The sequence below is a fragment of the Gekko japonicus genome, unplaced genomic scaffold (genome assembly GCF_001447785.1).
Source record: "Gekko japonicus isolate JY-2015 unplaced genomic scaffold, Gekko_japonicus_V1.1 scaffold3858, whole genome shotgun sequence".
Classification (NCBI taxonomy): Eukaryota; Metazoa; Chordata; class Lepidosauria; order Squamata; family Gekkonidae; genus Gekko; species Gekko japonicus.
The window spans coordinates 4,073-24,645 of NW_015177134.1; the positions used below are offsets into that span (position 1 = coordinate 4,073).

General features: G+C 49.5%; 2 pseudogenes; one reads left to right on the top strand and one right to left on the bottom strand.

The window, feature by feature from the left end:
- The first annotated feature begins 1,211 nt into the window (after positions 1 to 1,211).
- LOC107124825 overlaps positions 1,212 to 20,573 on the top strand; it is a 34,305-nt pseudogene continuing 14,943 nt past the window's right edge.
- Positions 13,654 to 14,612, bottom strand: LOC107124824 (annotated as a pseudogene).

The following is a 20,573-nucleotide window of genomic DNA, read 5'->3' on the forward strand; positions in this document are numbered from 1 at the left end:
TGGAGTAAAGTTCCGGGGGCGTAATCATGGCTGCTGATATGGGACCCTAAAATAGGGACTATTTCCACTGCCATCCCACCCCAAGAAATGGCAGAAGGGTTTTTTTTCCCTTGAATTTGTCCTTCGAAAATAATGCCTTGATCCCAACAAAACATTGCAGCGCATAAATGCACAAGCAGTGCTTCACGAACCTGCAGTGGAGATCTGCTTATGTGCATATCGCTAACTGATTTTTTTTTTTTAGGGCACAAAAATGGAAGGGAAGGTTCAGACTTCCCTTCTGGCTTGAGACTGCGATGGAGAGTTCAGACATCTGGAAATGCAGGGTGAAACCAGATAATCCACAAATCTCAGACTTTCTCCGGTATCAGAAAACACCGATTCGGGGGTGGGTGAGAATGGGAGGCCGATGACTGGGGAATGGGATACGGACCGTCTGATCCTGTATTTTAAATCCGGAACAGCAACGATATCAGATCAAACAGCTTGTCTGATCGCAGACATAGATTAGCGGAGGATCAATGGAGTCTATCAATGGCTACTAGCCATGGGGACTGAGGGGAACCTCCACATTCAAAGGTACTAATCCTCTGAATCCCAGAGTCAGGAGGCAACATCAGGGGACGACCTCGGCCTCTTTGCCCTGTTGTTGGCCGTCTGGAGGAACTGTTTGGCCACTGTGTGAGACAGGATGCTGGACTAGATGGGACCACTGGTCTGATCCAGCCCGGCTCTTCTTGTGTTCTTTTAAGGAAGCTAGGTTTTTTTTGGGGGGGGGGGTTTTCAATATGTTACATGATATCTTTTGTCTCCTTACTTTACATATCTCGTTAAATTCCCCCCTCCCTCCCTCTACCCCTTAGTTATTGGTCCTTTATTCCCAGCCACGGGCACAAAGTCTGAATCTTCCACCGAATGTCCTGTCTTCCTTCCAATATTATCCACTTTAGATAGGTCTTCCATCTATTTTTGATTTCTTCGGCTTTATCCTCCCATGTGGTCTTCTGGCGTAATTTCTCAATGATGTCAGACTGCACAAAATCAAACAGATAAGTGTGCCAGGTATCTACTGTCCATTTGCTCTTATCTTTCCAGCCCAGAGCTATCACTGCCTTGAAGGAAGCTAGGTTTGATCCCTGATTAGATGCTCAGACTACCTAACAGATCTCCTCTCTTTTCCCTCCCAGCAGATGGTGAGCCAGGCAGTGAAAATTCTAGAGAGCCATTTGGGGTTGCTGTAACCAGAGACAATCCTGGAATGAGGGAAGAAACCTTCGGGAATCAGACAGTAGCAAGAAGGGAGGAGGAAAGCCAGGGGGGGGAGAAACCATACAAATGCCTGGAGTGCGGGAAGACCTTTTCCGAGAAATCCAGCCACAAGAGACATCAAACAGTTCATTCTGAGGAGAAGCCGTATGAGTGCCTGCAGTGCGGGAAGACCTTCAGGTGGAGCACGAACCTCACTTCCCATCAGAGGACTCACACGGGGGAGAAACCGTATGTGTGTTCGGTGTGTGGAAAGCGCTTCAGTCACAACAGAAAACTCACCTACCATCTGCAGGTACACACAGGGGAGAAGCCGTATCAGTGTTCGGAGTGTGGCAAGAACTTTGGGAAGAAGGATCACCTGGTTGCCCATCACAGAGTGCACACCGGTGAGAAACCGTATACATGTTCCGAGTGCGGGAAGAACTTCAGGTGGAGCACGGACCTGACTTCCCATCAGAGAATCCACACCGGGGAGAAACCGTACACGTGCCCCGAGTGTGGGAAGAGCTTCAGCCGGAGCACAACTCTGACTCTGCACCAGGTAATGCACGCGAGAGAGAAACTGTATCAGTCCTTGGAGTGCGAGAAGAACTTCGGCCGCGGCTCGAGTCTCCCTTCCCATCAAACAATCCACACGGGGGAGAAGCCGCATAAATGTCCAGCATGTGGCAAGAGCTTCCGGAAAAAGGACCACCTTACCTCGCACCTAAGAATCCACACGGGGGAGAAGCCTTACACGTGCCTAGTGTGTGGGAAGAGCTTCAACCGGAACGGCACCCTGACGCTGCATAATAGAATCCACACGGGGGAGAAGCCGTATCAGTGCGCCAAGTGTGGGAAGAGCTTTAATCAGAAAGTAAACCTGACTTCCCATCAGAGAATCCACATGGGGGAGGAACCTTTTGCATCTAGCCAGTCTCCTCCGATCCTCCACCCGCTGTGGGACAAGACTATGTACTTCCAAACTGCTACAGGACCAAGCGTGATGCCAACCGAATACCCAGGTGGTGGAACCCCATAAAGCTGCCAGTAGAGGAAAGATTTCCCGCTGGGACCAGGAGGTACCAGTCAAGAGGGAGCAGAGTTGGCTTTATGACCCAGGTGTACAATACCCGACTCGGGAGCTAAGCTGTGGAGTCTTGTGAGCAAAAATTCTCCTTTGCGAGCTACTGGCATTAAAGCTGTGAGCGAGCGATTTGGCTGCTGCATACATTCGTTTGCTCTGGAGCCATCCCTTCCTGGGCTAGGAGAAAAAGGTGTGCGCCGGAGGCTAAAACACTGTGAGCTAGCGCACACTCAGCTTAGAGGGAACACTGCTTGGGAGTGAAGCAAGGGAAGGGTTGCTGGTGTGTTGTGTATCGTGTATTGTAAATCTCCTTGGGTCCCTACTGGGAGGGAAAGACGGAGTACAAAATGTTTTTAAAAATAAATGCATTGAGGCCTGTGGATTGATTGGTTCAGTTCCTGCTTGCTGGGTTCGAACTCCCAGTCTGCCACAGATGTTTACTGGGTGACTTCGGGCCAGTCGCACAGTGTCAGCCTAACCCCACCGCATTTAGATGACTCTTGACTGGATTGAGATAAACCCAAGATATAAAAAAGAAGAAGAAGAGATTGGATTGATACCCTGCCCCCTTCACTACCCAAAGGTGTCTCAGAGCGGCTGACAAACTCCCTTCCCCTCCCCACAACAGACACTCTGTGAGGTAGGTAGGGCTGAGAGAGCTCTTGACAGAAACTGCTCTTTTTCAAGGATAGCTCTTATCAGAACCACGGCTTGCCCAAGGTCATCCAGCCCAGGTGCAAGTGGAGGAGTGGGGAATCAAACCCGGCTCTCCCAGATTATTATTATTATTATTTATTAGATTTGTACCCCGCCCTCCCCAACGGGCTCAGGGCGGCTACAACAGAGGCAATTGCCATAACAACAGTTAAAACAACATAAAAGCAATCATTAAACAGTATAAAACAATCATTAAATAAAGTGCGGTGCTCTTGATGTTAAAGTTTTCTAATCCAAGATGAGTTCCATTCATCAACCTAACCTGACAACATACATTCTTCGGTTGTCTAGGCGTCTGCCCAGGGCCAGCTCACCTCCAGATCTAATCCACCGTCGAAGATGGCAACTTGGTGGTGGTACAGTGACGGTGGCGGCTCCTATGCAAAGGCCTGGTGGAAGAGCTCCATCTTGCAGGCCCTGCGGAACTGTGCCAGGTCCCGCAGGGCCCAAACCTGCTCTGGGAGCTCATTCCACCAGACAGGAGCCGCCACCGAGAAAGCCCTGGCCCTCGTTGCAGCCAGCTTGATGTCCTTGGGCCCGGGAACCTCCAGCAGGTGCTGCGACCCCGACCGTAGTGCTCTTGGGGGAACATATGGAGAAAGGCGGTCCCTTAGGTACGCTGGACCCTGGCCATCAAGGGCTTTATAGGTAAGAACCAGCACCTTGAAGTGAATCTGGTATGCTATAGGCAGCCAGGGCAGCACCTTCAGCGCAGGCTGGACATGGTCCAACAGCAATGCCGCCACACCGCCTCGATCCAGATGTCTACAGAGGTTGTCAGTCAAGGCGACCAAAGCCGTCTTCGCCCCATGACCCGGGTGAAAACCGGACTGGAGGACTGAAGCATCCTCCAGAAAGCCCTGTAGCTGTGACGCCACCACCCTCTCTATAAGTTTGTCCAAATAGATTAGAGTCCCCGCACTTAACCACTACACCAAACTGGAGGGAAGGCAGGAAGGGATGAGCCAGTGCTTGGCTCTCATAGCCCTTTCTTATATACCCAGGATAATGCCAATTTCCACTTTGGTGGGCTCTCCTTCTATGGTGGCTTTAAAGCAGAGAATAGATGGCCATCTGGCAAAAATGCTGTTTCTATGAATTTATGCAGAGAGAAGAGAAGGTGAAGAGATTGGATTTATACCCCGCCCTTCACTACCCAAAGGAGTCTCAGAGCGGCTGACAAACTCCTTTCCCTTCCCCCTCCCCACAACAGACACCCTGTGAGGTAAAAGAAGAGATTGGATTTATACCCCCACCCTTCACTACCCAAAGAAGTCTCAGAGCAGCTTACAAACTCCTTTCCCTTCCCCCTCCCCACAACAGACACCCTGTGAGGTAGGCGGGGCTGAGAGAGAAACTGCTCTTTTTTCAAGGACAGCTCTTTTCAGAACCAAGGCTTGCCCAAGGCCATCCAGCCAGGTGCAAGTGGAGGAGTGGGGAATCAAACCCGGCTCTCCCAGATTAGAGTCCGCGCACTTCACCACTACACCAAACATAAAAAAAGTCAGTGTGAATAACTAATAACCCATAAATGACTAGATTTAGTAATGATATATTAATATAATGTGAATAATCTGTAATCGCAACATAGTGCATAAGTCAGTACTTCATAAATACAACATAATAAATATCCCATACAAAATGTCTAAATCATATGCAAAGTTCTTGCCAAATTATTTATTTGCACAATTCCCGGACTATAGTCCCTAGAGTTGCGTATTGGATTTGAAATGATGCATGCAACTCCTTTACATAGTATTTGCCAAACTTCACAGCTTGCAGTATAATGTAATCATACTAAACCAGCTGGATTCCAAATAATGATTGTGGCTCCTTCAAGCAGTTGTTGCCAACGTCCAAAGCTTGCAATGTAAAAGGTCGGTAGCTCGGCAGTTCGAGACCCTAGTGCGGCGTGACGAAGTGAGCTCCTGTCTCTGGCCCCAGCTCCTGCCAACCTAGCAGTTGGAAAGCAAGAAACTGCAAGTAGATAAACAGGTACTGCTTCGGCGGGAAGATAACAGCGTTTCATGTGGCTCAGCGTTTAGTCACGCCAGCCACATGATCACAGAATAGTCTTCAGACAGCGCTAGCTCTTCGGCTTGGAAATGGAGATGAGCACTGCCCCCTAGAGTCAGATTCGGCTGGCTTTTGAGCAAGGGAAACCTTTACCTTTTAAATGAAAAGAAAATGCCCTCCTTTACTTCTGTGTAGATAATTAAAGCAGAGCATAAGTTTGAGCCCAGTGATATGTGCTCTGTAGCTTGTAGAAGACCACACTCACGGATGCCCTCATTCAGATGAACCACACCAACATCCATCCCTGCCAATGAGGCCCACAGGTCGAGGAGGCTTTCAGTTCAGTGTGTGACTGCAATAAAAAAAATGCTAATGCTGTGCTGGGGACTGAAAACAAATCAGCCAGTATCATAATGCCCCTGTATAAATCTTTGGTGGGGCCTCATTTGGAACACTTTGTACAGTTCTGGCTGATGCAGCATTGGAAAAGGTGTAGAAAAGGGCTACTCGGATTATTCAGGGGACAGAACACCTTCCGTGTGGAGGTTAAAGAGGTTAGGGCTTTTTAGCTTGCCGTACTACTTTCCAGGTTAGGGCTTTTTAGCTCACAGAAACGATGATTGAGGGGTGACATGACAGAGGTTTACAAAATTATACCTGGGATAGAGAAGGTAAAGAAAGAAGTAGAAGAAGAGGAAGAGATTGGATTGGAATCCCTACCCATCATGCGGAGTCTCAGAGCGGCTTACAAACTTCTTTCCCTTCCCCTCCCCACAAGAGACACCCTGTGAGGTGGGTGGGGCTCAGAGAGCTCTGACAGAGACTGCTCTTTTTCAAGAACAGCTCTTATCAGAACCACGGCTTGCCCAAGGTCATCCGGCAGGTGAAAGTGGAGGAGTGGGGGACTCAAACCCGGTTCTCCCAGATTAGAGTCCATGCCCTTAACCACTACACCAAACTGGCTCACAAGTGCTTTCCCCCCCTTTCTCATAGTACAAGAAAATGTGGGCACTCCATGAAATTAATGAGCAGTAAAGGAAGTACTTCACCCAAAGAGTCACTAACAAATGGAATTCACTGCTGCTGGAAGTGGTGGCAGCTACAGACACAGACAGCTTCAAGAGGGGTTTGGAGTGGAACTCCATGAGTAGCTATTAGCCACAAGGTATAGATGTCTGGGGCAAGTGATGCTCTGTTTCTTGGTGCTTGAGGGGGGCAGTAGGAGAGCTTCTGGAGTTCTGGCCCCACTGGTGGACCTCCTGATGGCCCCTGGGTTTTGGCCACTGTGTGACAGAGTATTGGACTGGATGGGCCATTGGCCTGATCCAACTTTGGCGTCTCTTATGTTCCTACCTGTTCCTCCAGCGGTGGTCATTTTATGGTGGGGACCACCTGTGACCCACAAGCTCCTGTGGGTAAGAGCCTCCTCCACTTTCCTGAAACAAAGGGCAGGTGCCACACTGGAGAACAGTGCTCGGAAGATCCACAGGTGGCATGTCAAAAAGCCACATGCGGCTCCCGAGACACTGAGTGGGGCTATCAGTCTTCAGTCTATCAGATCATCTTATCCAAAGGTAAGCAGGTGAGGAGTTAGCAGCCTCTTCTAAGAAGAAGATGGTAATCAATGCAAACTCCCATATTTATAGGTTTTCAAAATCATCTTCACACAAAATCATCTCCCCATCTTCTTACTTGATAAGGGTACACATTCTCGGCTAGTTTCAGAGGGTAGCTGTATTCTTCAAGTAGAACAGATTCAAGTCCAGTAGCACCTTAGAGAGGGCCACAGTGGCTCAGAGATTAAGATGCTGAGCTGCAGACGGGAAGGTCAGTAGTTCAGTAGTTCGAGACCCGAGTGCCACGTGACGGAGTGAGCCCCCGTCTCTGGCCCCAGCTCCTGCCAACCCAGCAATTCGAAAGCAAGAAATTGCAAGTAGATAAATAGGGACCACTTCGGTGGGAAGGTCACAGCGTTCCGTGCACCTCGGCGTTTAGTCACACCGGCTACATGACCACGGATATGTCTTTGGACAGTGCTGACTCTTGGGCTTGGAAACGGAGATGAGCACCACCCCCTGGAGTTGGATTCGACTGGCTTTCGAGCAAGGGAAACCTTTAGGACCTTAGAGACCAACAAGAATTTCAGTCAAAGCTCCCTTTGTCTAACTCAAGCCAAAAGCGTATACCCTGAAAGCGCTGGTGATTTCTAAGTTGCTACTGGACTTGAATATAGCTATTCTCAGCTAGCTAACGGTCTCATAATGTCAAAAACCCTGCAAAGTTTATCTATACTTGAATACCTTCTTAAAATACATAAAAGCTTTGTATCATAAAGTATATTTTAAAAGCGTGATTACAAGTTTCTCATACATAGAAGACAATGAGGGGTCTGGAGACCAAGTCCTATCCAGAAAGGTTGAAGGAGCTGGGTATGTTTAGCCTGGAGAGGAGACGACTGAGAGGTGATATGACCCATGAAGCAATTTTTCTCCAGGCCAGTTTGGCTGGAGATCCTGGAAGCTTTTTTGTCATCTTCTGGGCATGGAACAGCAGTCACTGGGTGTGTGTGTGTGTGGGTGGGGAGGTATTTGTGAATTTCCTGCATGTGGAGGGGGTTGGACTAGAAGAGCCTGGAGGTCCCTTCCAACTCTATGATTTTATGATTCTGTGATTCCTGACACCAAAGGAAAATGTCACTTGAAAAAGAAGCAATCCTTAATAGCAAAATAAAGAAAAGAAGAGTCAAAAAAACAAGAAGGAGAAGAGAAGGAGATTGGATTTATACCCCACCCTTCACTTGGAGTCTCAGAGCGGCTTATGAACTCCTTTCCCTTCCCCTCCTCACAACAGACACCCTGTGAGGTACCTGGGGCTGAGAGAGCTCTTGACAGAAACTGCTCTTTGAAGGACAGCTCTTGTCAGAACTATGGCTTGCCCAAGGTCATCCAGCAGCTGCGAGTGGAGGAGCGGGGGAATCAACCCCGGTTCTCCCGGATTAGAGTCCGCACAAGTGTTCCCTCTAAGATGGGTTAATGTGAGCCAGCTCACAGTTTTTCAGCCTCTGGCTCACACATTTTTTGTCTCATCTCAGGAAGGATGGCACAAGAGCAGACTAATTTACGCAGCAGCCAAATCGCTTGCTCACAACTTTAATGCCAGCAGCTCACAACGTAGAATTTTTACTCACAAGACTCCACAGCTTAGAGGGAACATGCACACTTACAGCAAACTGGCTGATGAGGGCCTCCCCTAGGAGGAAAGGTTAAAGAGTCTGGGACTTTCCAGTTTAGAGTAAAGATGACTGAGGGGGGGCCGTGATCGAGGTCAATAAAATGGCGCTTGGGGTGGGGGATGTGGGTCAAGACAGCAGGCAGAGCGCCCTAACTCTCTACGCTGCAGGTCCTTCTCCCCCAAATATGAGAGGGACCCGCGATACTCACAGGGGGGTATTCCCCCTGGCTCCCTCAGGGCTGAGCAGGAAGCGGCCACAGGTAACTCTCCCCCCGGCTCTGGTACTCTTGTACTCTTGCTGGCACCCCCCCCCCCTTAGTGGAACCTGAACCCACTCTTCCTGTGTCCTTGTGTTTCTCTCTATTGAGTTCCACAGGTGTCTGTACCTCTCTGTCCTGGGAAAAGGATGTTCCCCAACCCAAACCCCAGAGCAGGAGGGAGAATCTGGCACTGTGTTATGACTGTCTCTGCCAAGCGAGCTGTGGAGTGATGGGGCAGGGACGATGTGGGTGGAACAGCCGCTTTCCTTCCCCGTGGATCTACTTTACGAAACACTGCTGCGGGTCAGCACCCAAACCACATCTGTGGCACTCCCTGGTTTGTTTATTCCAGGGGGTCCTGCCACTCATGCCACAATCCTCACTGTGATGCAGGCCCATGCGCCATTTGAGCCTCCAGGCCATGTGTCTGTGGGAGGCGGATACCAGGGAGTGTGGCCACATCACAACATGCGCCACCCCTCTATGCCTGTCAGAGTGGCAGAGCCCCTTGTGCTGTGATGTGTGGGCGTTGGTGGTGTTTCCATAAAGCCATACGGTTGGGAGGGACCTTGCTGTGTAGACTCCCCTTGCTTAGACCCCACCTTCACATTTGTTGGGGGTACGTAAACAGTTTCCTAGTGGGCAGACCCAGGCCACATGCCATCGGGTATTAATCAGAAGAGACAAATCCTTACTTGGGGTTTAAGCATGCCCTGGGAAAGCCAGGACTTCCCCCTGGAAGAAACTGGGTTTTATATTGGCATCCTGTGTGCACCAGACCCTTCACAATCACATGCAACACTGCTCCATGTCCAGGGGGTGGGGAGGTAAGATAGGGTCTCATGAGAGCAGTCTGGGGTTCCTTTGAATAGTACCTCTACCGTAAAGCACGTGCTTTGCCTTGCAGGCACAGAGAGCCAGCAGGATCAAGGCCTGGAATCCCTAGTTAAAGGCAGGGGTCATTTCCTGCAGGAGCGCACAGGAGCGGAGCTCCGGCAGTAAAGAGCCCAGGGGGCGGGCACATGCAACAAGCCACGCCCCCTGCTCCCAGCAGCCCTCAGTCAGAGCAAGAAGCAGCCAGGTAAGCTGCAGAGCCCCCCTGGCCCCCCGGTCCAAAACCGTCCAGTGGCACCCTTTTCTACGAAATGACCCCTGGTTCCCACTAGTAAATAAATAAATACAGAAGGCCTGAGATTTCTGCACCTATCAAACACATTTCTGTGAAGAAGCCCCCCCACCCCCCAAAGACTTTATCCCTACAATTACCTTTCAAAGTACGATAGTCTGAAAATGTGACTGGCTAAAGAGGATCCAAAGAGCTTCCAGGCCTACTGGGAAGATGTACCCTCAAGCGGAGGCTGGACGACCATCTTTCAGGTATGTTGTAGGGCTATCTTTCGTCTATACTCCTGCAGAGTGCAGGGGGTTGGACTAGATGACCTGCAAGGTCCCTTCCAACTCTAACATTCTATGATTCTATGACCCACCCAGCCATAACTCGACTCTCTGGCTCTTGAACTTAAATGACCCACATCACGAATGGGGGCAAACTGGGCAGGGCTCACTCATGGGGAATCAGTCACGGCCTGAGACTCAAACATCTGCAAGAGGATTCTTTAGGACCTTATACACAATTGAAAAATGACACGCCACACAAACCTTTGACACATTTAATGAAGTCCAACTCATTAAAAAATCCCACAAAGCACAGAAAACACAAAGTCTGATTTACCTGATACAAATAATAATCTCTTCCATTAGATATGATGACCTTTCCTTAGCTGAGTTTTGTTTTCGCCGATTTATTAAGAAACATTTAATCTAGGGTCACCAACTGCTTGGAGGGGAAAAAATGTGCTGTCGCTTTAACAGAGGCATTATGGGATGTTATTGATCTCTTCAGACGTCCATTTCCACACACTAAGCCTCTGGAAAAGAGGAAGGATATTTTTATCCCTTGAGGCCTGTTAGCAACCCTAATGCAGATACCTTACCAAATGAAGCAAGATGGGAAGAAAATTTTCTCACTCTGCTCCATAAAGGCACAGTCTCCAAGGAGAAATTCAAGCGGGGCTTGGAGGAATTAGATGCAGGCATTCATGGCCTACAATGTTCAACATCAAGTCAACGGATACCAGAAAATTTCCACAATACTGGATGTTGTTGTCAGGGAGTGTGTGTCTGACGCCCTAAGACCTTACTGAGTTGTTGAGTTGGGGGACAGAACCTATTCCTTTCAGCGCTTCCTTTCCTGAGAGCCAGTTTGGTGTAGTGGTTAAGTGTGCGGACTCTAATCTGGGAGAACCGGGTTTGAGTCCCCACTCCTCCACTTGCACCTGCTGATGTGACCTTGGGTCAGTCACAAGCTCTGGCACAGCTGTCCTTGAAAAAGAGCAGTTTGTGTCAGAGTTCTCTCAGCCCCACCCACCTCACAGGGTGTCTGTTGTGGGGAGGGGAAGGGAAAGGAGTTTGTAAGCCGCTCTGAGACTCCAAGTGAAGGGCGGGGTATAAATCCAATCTCTTCTCTTCTTCTTCTTCTCTTCTTAATGCCATTCTAGAACTGCTTGTCATCTAAAAATGTTTGTGAATTAAGGATAACAGCTGGTCCCACCATGTTTATGCCAGGAGCAGAGAGGCTGTAGATATCTGTTACTTACAACTTGTCTATTTCCTCACAGGATTTGGGAAAGTAAATGTTTTTGCCTGTTTTGCAGGTGTCAGAAAGAGTTAGGCCCGTACCACACGGGAGAAAAAAGAACGGCCAAAGCGCGGCTTTTTAGAGCCGCACCAAAAGAGACACGCGGCGGCGGGATCAGATAGATCCCCTGAGCCGCCGTGCAGTTCCTCCCCGGCACGATCAGATGCCGGGGGGAAGCCACTGAAGGGAGAGCGAGGCAGCCGAACTGCGCATGTGTGCGCATGCACAGTTCGGCCGGGAGCCTCGATTGCTCTAGAAGACGAGCGCCGGCGATCTCACGGCTGCACCGTTTCTGGTAAGTCCTGCTCTTTTGCAGGTTCTTTTTTGCACCGGGTTTTCCGGCTGAAGGGACGGATCGGGGACGGGTGCGCGCCACTTCCCAGATGTTTTGGTTCGACGCGCCCGTTTGCTGCGCCCCGATCCGTCCCTCTTCCGGGCCAAAACCTCCCGTGTGACCGGGGCCTTAGATTGGCAAATAACCTGAGGTAGCAAGTTTCCTTTGTGAAACTATTTTCTGAGCCTTTCTGAGCCTCCAACACCTGGGCGTCTGAAGAAGACCCTCCTCAGAACACGCTAAAGGAATGTTTCACCCTTGTATGAATTATCTGAAGAACATGAAAATCGGATCTGTGCCTCAAGCCACACGCAGAGCATTTATGAGGTTCCTCCCTTGTGTGGATTCCTCCAGGCTAAAGGAGACATGAGCCGATCTCCTTCCATCCTTGCTTTCTTCTCTGTGAGGTCTATTTGAGGGCTTCAAACATGGCTACCGCTCCTTCAAGGATTTTTAAAATTTTGTTCCTGGTTAGGGTAAGATTTCTGCGTAAATTCAAGCTTTCTACAAGAGTTTATATTGTTTCTATGCTTTATATCAGGGGTGTCAAACATGCGGCCCGGGAGCCAGATCAGGCCTCCGGAGGGCTCCTATCAGGCCCGCAGTGGAACTGGCTGTCTTCTCCTTCTTCTTCCAGTTCTGCTGCTGCTGCATCATTGTAGGTTTGCAGCTTACAGATACGCACCTGAACAGCATACTCAAGATTGCAACGGCATAGACATTTTGATGTAATAATTCAGAGCAAGGGGTGTCAGTCATCAGACACTGTTAAATAAACAAAATATTGCAAGAGTGCTGCTGTTTTAAGCATGTTTTTATTTTAAGGGGAAAAAACCCTTTGTGTTCGTGTCCTTTATAAAATTTATATCTTCACTACCTGGCATTACATTTTATGACACACAGGGCCCGGCCCAACAAGGTCTCATTTAAGTCAGACCTGGCCCTCATAACAAACGAGTTCGACACTCCTGTTTTATATGGTCTGAGGTTGATTTTTAGCTGCTTCAGAAGATTTCCGTGCTGAAGGAAACTCCATATTCTGAGCACTCAAAAGTTTCTTCCTCTGTGTGGGTTCTCTAACGCCACTGAAGACTGCTACTGTACATGCCAATAAAGGTAACTGGACTGGACTGCTACTGTTACTCAAACTCTTTCATAAGAACATAAGAGAAGCCAATGTTGGATTAGGCCAATCGGCCATTCAGTCCAACAATCTGTCACACAGTGGCCAAAAATACCAGGTGCCATCAGGAGGTCCACCAGTGGGGCCAGGACACCAGAAGGCCTTCGACTGTTGCCTCCCCCCAAGTATCAAGAATACAGAACATCACTTGCCCCAGACCGAGAGTTCCTATCTAGACCTTGTGGAAATTAGTCACTGATGGACCTCTGCTCCATAAGTTTATCCAGTTCCCTCTTGAAGCCGTCCATGCTTGTAGCCGCCGCCACCTCCTGTGGCAGTGAATGCCATGTGTTAATCACTCTTGGGGTGAAGAAATACTTCCTTTTATCTGCTTTAACCCGACTGCTCAGCAATTTCATTGAATACCCATGAATTCTTGTATTGTGAGAAATGAAGAAAAGTACTTCTTTCTCTACCTGCTCTATCCCATGCATAATCTTATAAACCTCGATCATGTCACCCCTCAGCCGTTGTTTCTCCAAGCTAAAGAGCCCCAAGCGCTTTAACTTTTCTTTGTCGGGAAAGTGTTCCAACCCTTTGATCATTCTAGTTGCCCTTTTCTGTACCTTTTCCGATGTTATAATATCCTTTTTGAGGTGTGGTGACCAGAATTGCATACGGTATTCCAAATGAGGTTGCACCATTGATTTATACAGGGGCATTATGATACTGGCTGATATGTTTTCAATTCCCTTCCTAATAATCCCCAGCATAGCATTGCCCTTTTTTATTGCAGTCACACGCTGTCTTGACCTTTGTTGTACATCCAGCAGTTTGGATTGCAGCTTGACCTTGGAAAGTTTTCCTACCCCACACAAGGGTGTCCTACTTACTTAGACTCCCATCTGTGGGTTGTCGGGTGCTATTGAAGATTGCCACTCAACCTGAATCTCTACACTTTGACCATTCAAAAGGTTTTTCTGTGTGTGGGTTTTTTGATGCACTTGAAGACTACCACCATTACTGAATTTCTTTCCACACTCTGAGCATTCAAAAGGTTTCTCCCCTGTGTGGATTCTTTGATGCCGTTGAAGATGGCCACTCTGACTGAATCTCTTTCCACATTCTGAGCATTCAAAGGGCTTCTCTGCTGTGTGGGTTCTCTGATGCTGTTGAAGATTGCCACTCTGACTGAATCTCTTTCCACATGCTGAGCATTCAAAAGGTTTCTCCCCTGTGTGGGTTCTTTGGTGCCGATGAAGAATGCCACTCCAACTGAATCTCTTTCCACACACTAAGCATTCAAAGGGTTTCTCCCCTGTGTGGGTTGTTTGATGCTGTAGAAGATCATTACTCCGACTGAATTTCTTTCTGCACTCTGAGCATTCAAAAGGTTTCTCCCCTGTGTGGGTTCTTTGGTGCCGATGAAGAATGCCACTCCAACTGAATCTCTTTCCACACTCTGAGCATTCAAAGGGCTTCTCTGCTGTGTGGGTTCTCTTATGCTGATGAAGATGGCTACTCTGATGGAATTTCTTTCCACACTCTGAGCATTCAAAAGGTTTCTCCCCCGTGTGGGTTCTTTGGTGCAGTTGAAGAGTGCCACTATGACTGAATCTCTTTCCACACACTGAGCATTCAAAGGGTTTCTCCCCTGTGTGGATTGTTTGATGCTGTAGAAGATAGTTACTGTGACTGAATTTCTTTCTGCACTCTGAGCATTCAAAAGGTTTCTCCCCTGAGTGGGTTCTCTGATGCCGTAGAAGATTGCCACTAAGACTGAATCTCTTTCCACACACTGAGCATTCAAAGGGTTTCTCCCCTGTGTGGGTTCTCTGATGCTGCAGAAGATCGTTACTGTGACTGAATTTCTTTCCACACTCTAAGCATTCAAAAGGTTTCTCCCACTTGTGCACAAGGAGCTGTGGTCTATTTCTGAAGTACTTTCCAGACTGAATGGATTTACTTGCCTTCATTATCCTATTCTTTGGAAAATGTACTTTACCCTTTCTTCCATCTCGCTTGTCAACCACATGGTCCCCTTTCTTTCTCTTAAGTCTGCTTCGATCCCTGACGTTTTCTTTCAAGTCTTCATTTTTAACTCTATCTGCCATTTGCTGATGAAGTTCCTCACCCTCCTCATTCCTCTGATCATCCTCTGCTGGAAAAAAACAGAGCAATCCTGTTAGCACCTGGGAGGGCTGGTAAGGTCCAAAGGCATCTATGTGACTGCAGTAGGAAAGCACTGACGGCCCTTTGGCCTCATCCAGCTTGACTGATCTGAACCACCCCTCCACCTTTCTCCAGAATATTTGGTATTTAAGGATACCTCACCCCCTCAAGAACCACAGCTGAGCTCTTGCCCAGGAGGAGTTTCTGAGACTCCAGATTTCAGGCCCCAAGAAGACCTCCCTCCCTCCTTACCCAGCGGGCTGTATTATTGTACCAAACCAAATGTTGCTCAGAACTGAATTAGAAAACCCCCGTGGCTATTCCTTGCCCATTCCCTTGACGTAACTGATGGATACTCACTCTCAGCCAGCTCATCTGGGAAGGAAATGTGCTCTTGGGATCCTCTTGAGGGAATCTTCAGCCTTTCTTTAGATGCAAGGCCGTTGTCGATCCCCACCGTCGTCTCTCTTCTACAGCTGCCTTCATTTGCAGAGAGACAAAGAGAAAGAAAGTGATCATTCTACTCAGTCTGGCCGCAACTCTCCAGGGTCTCAGGCAGAGGTCTTTCACATCACTGCCTACCTGATCCTTTTAACTGGAGATGCTGGGGATTGAATCTGGGACCTTCTGCATGCCAAGCAGACGCTCTGCCAGGGAGCCACAGTTATTTCCCAGGCAGTGGGAGAGATCTCAAAACTGTATATTGCAATTCAATATTTTGATTCATGCTTCATCACAATGGCAGCAATTCGCACCTTTGGCACCTATGAGAGATCCTTACCCAGAAAGGCCACATTCCCATAGTTCTCCAGCATGACTTCCCTGTACAGAGCTCTTTGTCCCGGATCCAGCAGGGCCCATTCTGCCTCAGTGAAATCGACGGACACCTCCTCAAAGGAAAAGGGACCCTGAAAGAAAAAGCAGATTCCCTCCTCAGAGATCTTGCCAGGCAGAGATTGCACACTGGAAGGGAGTAGACTGGGAAGGTACAGGATGCATGGCTTGGCCCGGGTGAAGGGAATGGGGTTCAGAGCCTCTCTCGCCCGGACACCTTGTAGACACTGCAGGAGCAAAAGCCCCCTTGAGAAAGGAAGCCCAGGCTGTCCTCTGCTCAAATCCCCTACCTGGACTGGACGTGCAAAAGCCGTTTCCGCACCTCTGAAAACATGACGGCTCAACAGCATCTCTCCACTGCCTGTTAGTGAGACAAAAGCAGGAAGGAAGGGCGTTTTCCATGACTTTCTATTCCACTTGCTTGTCTGTTCCCTGTTTCATGCACCCCATTCCCAGGGATGTGATACCTCACCCAACACATTTTTAAACACTTTTTACTAAATTCTGAGAGAGGCAGAAGAGAAGCACCAGGTACCTATGAGCCTCAAGGATTATACATGCTGCCAACATGCTGAGGGACCGCCTTTCTCCATATGTTCCCCCAAGAGCACTACAGCTGGGGGCCCAAAATTTGTTAGTCATCCCGGGCCCCAAGGACATCAAATTAGCAGCTACTAGGGTCAGGGCTTTTTTGGTGGCGGCTCCTACCTGGTGGAATGAGCTCCCAGGGGAGATCCGGGCCCTGCAGGACCTTATGCAGTTCCGCAGGGCCTGCAAGACGGAGCTCTTCCGCCAGGCCTTTGAGTAGGAGCCGCCGCCCTTACTATACCACCACCGCCCTGAGGAAACATCTTAATATAGAAGAAGCCCTAAGCCATGGGAAGTACCACTCGGAACTTCGGACCTACGATCTGCCATCTTTGGATTTATGGAAGTTATTGAGCACCATGTTTTAACTGAGGGTGTTTTATGATGTATTATATGTTTTATATTATTATGTATATTATGTTTTTATTATGGCAAGGTTCTGCCTTGCCTCTGTAAGCCGCCCTGAGCCCACCTGGGGAGGGCGGGGTATAAATGTGAAAAATAAATAAATAAATTTTGAAAGATCTGTGTCACTATGATTGTCACAGCATACCTTCGGGACCGTCTCTCCCCATATGAGCCGGGCCTGCAAGATGGAACTCTTCCGCCGGGCTTTCGGCTGAGGCAACAGACGTCCCCCCCCCAGCCCCCTCCACCTGTAGCCTGGGTCCTTGGGATCCTAGATTTTAAAGATCGTATAACAAAAACTGATTTAACATCATCAACCACTGAAGCATCGGACTTTTATCAGGCTGGTATGGCACCTATGACTTACGTGTTGTTACGTTATATATTTTTACATTGTGTTTTAAAATGGTTTTTAATTGTATTGCACTTTGACTGTTGGAAACCCCCCTGAGCCTGTCAAGGGGAGGGCGGGATACAAATCCAATAAATAAATAAATTGGCCCAGACATCACTTGAGTTCATCTGGAAACTCAAGGGCCATATGAATGAGTTTTCAGAGTGTCTCTTGGCATGCTGACTTCACAACATGGTTTTCAGCCAGATGCAACGTCAACATGATGTCACATCTTCCCCAAGTCCCTCCCCAAAGTTCCTGGGGGGGGGGTTCCAGCCTCACCCCCATTCCAGCATCCTGTTTCCCACAGCAGCCCGCCAGATGTCCCTATAAGCACGGGCGCAGAAGCCAAATTTTTCTATTACTATTGGCCCCCAGAAAGTGTTTTTCAGGGCTCTGCTGCCCCAGAAAATGGTGTCTCCCTTTATTCACTGGGTTGAATACCTCTGCCAAGATTTGTCTACTTTCTGGAGGGACGGTGAGTCATGAATATTTTAATGAATGGGAGGAATTGCCTTCCATGAATTGATCTAATCCCCTTTGAGAGGCATCACAATCAGTGGACATTGAGTTCTGCAAATTAACTGTTGTCTGAAGCAGAGGTCCCCCCCCCCCCCCACCTGAACTCTCTACCCATCACATTCATCTGGTGCCCCAATCGCATCCAGGCACAAAGATTCCTTACCCAAGGAGAGGGCATCTTGGGCATGCTCCTGGGCCTGCACCCTCTGCCCTTGCTCAAAGGAAGCTCCTTCCTTCTCAGGGAATATCCTTTCTATTTTCAGGGATGTTTCCCACATCTGAAAAAGCAGGAAGAGAGATGGGTAAGAGATGGAATGGAAAAGAGACTAAGGAATGGATCCTGCCCCTGTAAAACCTCCCACTTTGACAAATATCTCTCAGGGACATTTTAGGATAAGGCCGGATATCGCTGCTTGAATTGGACATCCCCCTCACCTGTTCTGCCTGCCTCTTCTCCTCTGCCTGACTCAGGAGGAAACCTTCGGCCAGGGCCACCGCCTGGGAACTGGTCTCCGGCCCACATCCTCTGACCCAGCCCTGCATTTCCTGGGGCAGGATGGTCAGGAACTGCTCCAGGATCACCAGGTCCAGCATCTGCTTCTTGGTGTGCCTCTCTGGCTCCAGCCAGTGGCTGCAAAGTCCATGGAGCCGGCTGCAGACCTCTCGGGGCCCATTGGCCTCCTGGTAGCGGAACTGCCGGAAGCGCAGGCCATGTACGTCTGAGGTCATGGTGTCCTTAGCCAGGGTCTCTGGCACAACTCCTTCCCTGAATTCAACACCACTCCCAGCTGGGTGGAGAAGGGGGCCTTTGCTTGGTGTCTTGCCAGTTCCAGGTCCTCCTGGGTCCTGATCTTCCATCTCCTTCCCCTTCTGTTGAGATGCCTTTATTCACTTGGCTGTGAAGAGAGGCTTGTCTCTGGGGGGAAGGAGAGACACAGACAGTGACATGTCACAAGGAAAAATGAGAATGGAGATACAACACCAAACATCACAAACCTTCATGTGCTCAGGGGACACGTGAGAATTGCCCCAGCAGATCAGAACGAAAGTGCTTCGTGTTGTTGGTAGACTGGGTTTAATATTATTTTGCTCTATTACATATGAAAATATCTTAGATATGCTGCCTTGTTTTTTTTGGGAAAGCGAAGTGTCTCTGTTTGACTTTTTAGAGATGTTACAAGCTTAACCTCTCCGTCCTTTGGCTCAGTCTGTCCTAGGGGCTAATTCTGGAGGTAAACCAGAGCCCCCAAAGGACAAGAGGGACTGGTGACGCCTTTACCATTCCATGCATCCCTTGAGTAGGCCTGAAGTGTCGGGCAAGAACTCTGTTCAAGCACCCACCTGAGGGGGCCCAGCTCACCCAGACAGAAGGGCCGTTTCCCAGAGTCCATCCTGTTTTTTGGTAACAAGCCTAAGCCCAGCCCTTGAACAACTCTGGATGGCTACTAAGTGTCTCAGGAGATACGGACACCCAAAGCTGCAACGGTGTCCTGTCGGTGTTGAACAAATGTAAACTTGGCACTGGCACAGAATGGGACTCTACCGGGGGTGTGGTTTGCGTGTGGAATGGAGCCGAGTCGACTTCCTGAAGCCTCTCCCGGGTAGGGCTCAAGGGCTGCTGGGAGGAAGAGGAGCAAGGACGTGGCGGGGCCCTCTGCAGGGGGCAGGAACTGGGGGAGGCAAGAAACTCTGCTGAGAACTTCCTGGAAATTGGGGGGCGGAGCCTGGGGAGGGAAGGGCATAACGGCACAGAGCCCGCCCTCCAAAACAGCCACTTTCTGCCCTCGAATTGATCTCTGGAGTCTGGAATAAAACCGGCGGCTAACAGGGTTGTCAGCCTCCAGGCGGGACCTGGAGTTCTCCCAGAATTGCAACTGACTTCCAGCTGGCAGAGATCAGTTCCCCTGGAGAAAAGGGCTGCATCTGGGGGAGGTCTCTGTGGCCTGGTTCCCAAATGAGGCCCCTCCCCGGCCACAAACCGGGCCTTTCCCAGAATAGAGGAGGGGCCCTGGCCTCGACAGCCCCAGCTGAGCCTGATCTCGTCAGATCTCAGAGGCTAAGCAGGGCTGATGCAGAGTCAGGCAGTGGCAAGCCACTCCCCCAAGGTCTCTCGCCTGGGAAACCCCACAGGGCCGCCATGCTGACGTCGCTTCCCTCCCCAAACCTCGCCCTCCCAAGCTGAGCCTGATCTCATCAGATCTCAGAGGCTAAGCAGGGCTGATGCAGAGTCAGGCAGTGGCAAGCCACCCCGCCCAAGGTCTCTCGCCTGGGAAACCCCACAGAGCCGCCATGCTGACGTCGCTTCCCTCCCCAAACCTCCCCCTCCCAAGGCCCCACCCCCAAATCTCCAGGAATGTCCCAACTTGGAGCTGGCAACCCTCAGGGGGAAATGTATCTCTGTAGCTGGGAGACCCCTCATGATTCCAGGAGGTCACCAGGCCCCACCTGGAGGTTGGGAACCCTAGAAGGGGAGAAGAAAACAGGAAAAGGGAAGAGGCTGGGGGGGGCTTTTGGGAAAGAGGAACTAGTGGGGGGTGGAAATGAGGAGGAGGGAGGAGGAGATTTGATTTATACCCTGCCCTTCACTACCCGAAGGCATCTCAGAGCGGCTGACAAACTCCTCTCCCTCCCCCTCCCCACAACAGACACCTTGTGAGGTAGGTGGGGCTGAGAGAGCTCTTGACAGAAACTGCTCTTTTTCAAGAACAGCTCTGCCAGTTCTCCCAGATTAGAGTCCGCGCACTTAACCACTGCACCAAACTGCCTCCCACAAATCCTTGCACTTAATCCTTGCACTTAACCACTACACTAGGTATGTCCAACAGGTAGATCGCGATCTACCAGTAGATCGCGGAGAGGTCAGAGGTAGATCACCAGTCCCACTTGGTCTCACTAATGGTCTCACTAATGAGCAAGAGCGAAGTTTTAAAGATTGCGCAAG